The sequence below is a fragment of the Aphelocoma coerulescens genome, chromosome 2, assembly GCF_041296385.1.
Source record: "Aphelocoma coerulescens isolate FSJ_1873_10779 chromosome 2, UR_Acoe_1.0, whole genome shotgun sequence".
Taxonomy (NCBI): domain Eukaryota; kingdom Metazoa; phylum Chordata; class Aves; order Passeriformes; family Corvidae; genus Aphelocoma; species Aphelocoma coerulescens.
Genome location: NC_091015.1, coordinates 12,629,033 through 12,634,407, shown reverse-complemented (window position 1 = coordinate 12,634,407; position 5,375 = coordinate 12,629,033).

Sequence of the window (5,375 nt, the reverse complement as noted above, 5' to 3'; positions counted from 1 at the left end):
GCTCTCTTTCTTTGTATGTTCCTTGCTCCCATCTCTGACCTCAAACTCTACCCATGAACAGAAACACATGAAGAATTCATGCAAAAGGTGTGCCTGCTAAGGAGAGTAGATTGGACAACAGCAAATAGAAGTGTAGCCTATGCTTTGTTCTTATTAAAACCATATGGGGATTAATCCATGACCTGACATAATGATCCATCTTCTGTTTGCAATTGACCCTGTTAATAGATGTCACAGGAACACCAGAGTAACTCTCATGGGCTGAGACTTCAGTGTGCTGGATGCTGCACAGCCAAACAGCAGAGGTGTTCCTTGTCTTAGAGAGCTTACACAAGCATGATATTCACCTGGGAAATAATCACCATTATTCTTTCTTCTTGTATACTTGAAATATTTGGGTTTTTTTAATCATAATAACAACAACAACAATGTATGCCTTTGCAGCATTCAAAAATTCTTGTAATTTCCTTCTTTAGAAATAAACAATTTATGGAGATTAAGACACCTTTTCTTCTTTTAAATCTTCACTATTTCCTTAGCAATGGCACTCAGCTTGTCTCCTGATCTCCATGTAGTTTCCTGTAAAGAGTATATATTACCATAACCTTTGAAATGTAGTGGAAACCAGGAGTTTATTTCCAGACCTGGATCCAAAGTAAAGTCCTATTTGGGAGCTAAAAAATGTTTCAGTGTTGAAACATTTCTTTGATAGCTAGGAAAAGCTTTTCCATACTTTTGTGATTTAAAAATACCTGCTTGTCTCCAATTTGGCCATTCTATAAACAGCATTGCCTCTTAGTGACATCTGCTGGAAGAGATAGCATTGAAACATGTTCAGGTTTTCTCCATGCTTGCTACCTGCCAGCATTCAGCTCCTAAGGGAAAAAACCAACTCACTCTGTATTTCAGAGTGATACTTGGCCAGTTCTGCTTTGAAATTTTCCTTATACCACAGGACAACTGTTCTTCACCTTCTTCTTGTCCTGGCATAAAGGGAATGACCCATATGCCAACATGACAAGGCTCCAGAAAGTTATAAAAGCCCCATTGTAAGGCTAAATCCTTAACAGGGATTAGAGCAGTTTGCACGAAGGAAAAGAGAGGAAGTGCATTAGAGCAGGAAGTCATTAAAATAATGAGTCACTTGGCAGAATCCAGTTTTTCTATAGGGTTTATACATTTTTTTGCAAGTAGATTTACATTTTCAAGATTGTGCAATTTAAGCTGCATCTTCCACGTAGCTTTTCTTCTGCTACTCCTTGCCAAGAAAACCAGCTGGAGGGGTTTAGTAATGAACTAAGATAGGAATATTTTCTCTTTCTCCTACATATCACTATTATGGTGTGCATCTCTTATCTACTTAATATTGGCTCTTACTGTAGCTGTAACTCTATCATTTCACGTTTTGATATACCTTGTACTTGTTGTAGACTAGAACATGCATATTACTATATAAAACTAGAGACTGAATTGTTTCATAAGTATATCTGGCCATATGTGACTAAGAGTGTGAAGTCAAAAACAGAAGATGAAGTTTTTTTCAAACTTTATCATTAGTCTGTATTTTCACGGAAACAGCATAATAGACTGATCTCTCTGTAAATCAGTGAGAAGAGATAGAGTTTTACTAGAGGAAATCAGGAATTTAATCTCCAAAAATAACAAGTCATCATGTTATTTGTTTTTTCCTCCACTTTGTCAGGTTTTGTTTACGACAAATACCAGTTTAGAGCAGATACCTTGATCTCTAACTCTTTGCTGGCTAAAGTTAGGTGAGGTAAGTAACCCCTCAATGACTACAAGAGCTAACAGCTTATAGCCCTTATCCAAATTTTCAGGAAAGGCAATATTTTCAAGGGAAATAGCGGTATTTTTACTAGATCATTTTCTATATCTGAGAAAAATGAATCAACTTTTGAATATACAGTCTTTCCTCAAGTCTAAAGTATACACAAGTCCTCAGACTGGTCTGTATCTCTTTGCATTTGCTTCCTAGAGCATCTCCTGCTCTTTATATACAGAATCTAAACCTGGAACTCATCACCATTTAGAAGTGAAAGCCAATATTTGCAACCTTCTGCTTGTTGTCACCTCACATGGAAAGATACATTCCTTTGTTTTTTTATGCTCTAATTTTTTTTAACATCTGCAGTTCTGATCTGAATAAGTCAGAATTTGTTCACAAATAAAACATTTTTATGAGTTAGTAGTCAAATCTATCAGTGATGTAATCCTCTGGACTGCACTGGCATTGTGTTAAGTTGATTACATCCCAGGTACTATGTCTGGAAGTTGAAAAAGTAAAACATGTCACCATCTCACTTAGATAATTTGCACTGTGATTATAAGATAATTAACCCCCAGCAGAGGAAGCAATTGCTGTAGGAAAAGGAGTTGGATTTCAGTTATACACACATCATAACAAATGAAATGTGCAACTAAACAGATGCATTTTTTGTGACAATATAATATGAACTCTTTTATATGGTTTTCTGACCCTTACTCAGTTCAAAACCAAATTCCCTCTCACCAGTTTCCAGTGTTCAACTGTTACTGAGTACTCCTATTTTCAAAGGTTTATGCTGTTGTACTGTGTGGGATTGCTTTGCCCTGAGATAGCCAAGGCTGAAACAAGACTCCCATGATTTTCTTCTTGGCTGGTGGGGGGAAAAATAAATACCTGGAGAGTGTGATTCAGTCCATTGCAATGCAGGCAAGTGCAAGCAGTGAAGTGAAACAACTCTGGATGTGCCTAGGCTGTGTGGGGAGTCTAAGGGGATTAAATATAGACATTTAAAATTAGGTGAGGGAAACTTCCCAGTGCCCTTTCAATATCCAATAGACAGTAGACTCACAGTCATTTTGCTGCAGATTCCAGTTTGTGAATGCAATGTATTTTTACCCCAGGACATGACTATGCTATAATTAAGTGATTTAAACAGCATGGGTTTTAGTTGCCAAATATATACCCCAGATCTCAAGAAAACTTTTTGTAGTTTATGCTGAAGCCCACTTCCCACATTTTTGTTTCTCTCAGTATCTAAGCTCCTGAGGTTTCAATGACACCTGACTGCAGTGCAGACATATCTAAAGGCAATGCTCTGTATCACTAAATGCCTGATTTGTCTGCTGTAAACCCCTGCATGGAAGACTTGCCCAAGTCCTTTTTGCAGCTATTGTAATCTGAAAAGGTAATAATATTCAGAAGTTAGTGTAAAAGAAGCCTAAATGATGGTATTACCTTTTATTCCTTTTCATTATAGATATTTTAATGCAAACCTTAGACAATCTCTTTCTGTTTTCTCTTCAAGGAGGCATTAGGCATTCAGGTAATATTTTATCCTGGTTTATTTTTTTTACTGAAAATGATTATTAAGCACAAAGTGTATATGCTACACATTCAAATCAAATACAATGCATATTTTTTCTCTACAATATTGCAATTAAATTATAATTATTTGCTTGGAAAGTATCTGCTTTTAACTCCCTCCATGTCCCCCTCTCAGGGCTATTTTTCTGTCACTTTATAATGAAATATAAGAATATTAGTTACTTTTATTCTTTCAAAAATTGATGTAAGACCTGTTGATAATTTCTCATCTTACTGATTAATTCCCTGTAGGATTACTGACATGTTTTTACATTAACTGCAGCACTGTGCTGACTACTCTGAACACCTTGTACTTCTTCAATCAAGCTGAATTAGTTTATCGAGCAGGAGGTGCAGAAAACAGCCACTAGGATGGTCTTTTGTACAACTGAAGAGTGTTCCATATGTTCATGTTCAAGCTTTCCCCAGTCTTCAGTTTGGACACAGCTTTTCTACAGGAAATCAGCAACTCAGCATCCTTGGCAGGAAACAATGAAAGTCCATTTTGTGCAGGTGATAGAGAGGTTCTAGAAGGATAGAATTCTCAACATATCCTCTGGCACAGTGAGCAGGACATTAAAATAGGCATGAATCTCTTTTTTGGAAGAAGTATTTCTGTATTACATTTTTTTTCACAAGCTTTTGAAATATTAAAACATGTCTTTTGTACTATTTAAAATACTTGCACTTCCTTTGAGACCTAGCTTTCTTCTTTTACATCCTCACTATCAAGGCAAATACTGAAGACCTCCCTGGATATCACTGATGTAATTATTAGAGTTTCAAGAAAGTGCTTTACAATTCATGTCAGTGAAGGTGTGGCTCTGTCTCTATTGAAATTCAGGTAATATTTCCCATTCATTTAATAGAAGGAGGAACAAACTTTAAAGTTCTGTTAACTTTGTGCAGTCTGAAGAGCACTTGCTATTTTCTAAACTGTTTTCTAAAGCTACAAGAGCAGTTCAGTTGCAGCACTTGAACAACAACAACAAAATTTGCAGGTTATGACATAAAAGGTATATTTTACCATAGATGATTTTGCTCGATTAACATCCTTCTCTCTCACCAATATAATTTAGAGTTCCTTATGAAACAGGAAGCAAAAGTGATAAGGCACATCCACATTTTCATTTGCTTGGTTTGTCATGTTTTGGATGAGAGCCAAAGCTCAGAAGTGGGGGAAAATACCTGGCTGGCATTTTACTAAACAGTATAACCTCCTCTTTCAACTTCAAAAGAACTACAGGATTTTGTTTCCTTTGTTTTTCTTAATATCTCCTATTAAAGGGGACAATATCAAAGACAGGAAATCTGAATTTCTATGGGATTAAAAGATTTTTGGTTCTCCATTTCCTTCAGATACATGCAGAAGCTTTTCTCAATTACTCTCTACTGGCAAACCTGTTTTTCCACTTTTCTCTTTACATTGTAATCCAGCAGGTGTGATGCTTTCTGAGGCTGACCAAAACCTGCTGTTGCCTTTTGTTTCACTGTTTTTAAAACTACCTTTATGAAATCAGTGCTGATGAGGCACACATAGGACACATTAGTAATTATATAAAAAATTAGTTGCAATAAATGAGTAATAGGGTTTAATGTTTTGCATTCAAAAAAAAAAAAACCAAAACAAAAAAAGAAACGTGTAACAAACCTTGAAAAGAAGATTTTTTTATCAATGTTACAGATTGCCAGTAATCAAATTTTGTCATGTACCATCTGAATGTTCAAGAGATAAAATTAAGATGCACATTATACAACTATGTAGATGTGCTTGCAGTCCTTAAAAATGTCCTGTACCTTACAATTTCCATACAGTGCTTAACAATGTAAGGTTTATTTATTTATATAAGAGTGCAATGATCCTTATGTAATATCTGGGATAGGAATCACTGTCTGAACAAAGTAAATTAGTTGACTCATCTTCCCAAATTGAGAAAACATACTCTCAGTTAACTGATTAAAACCAGATTAAAAACCAGATTTCACAGGGATTTGTTCTGCACAC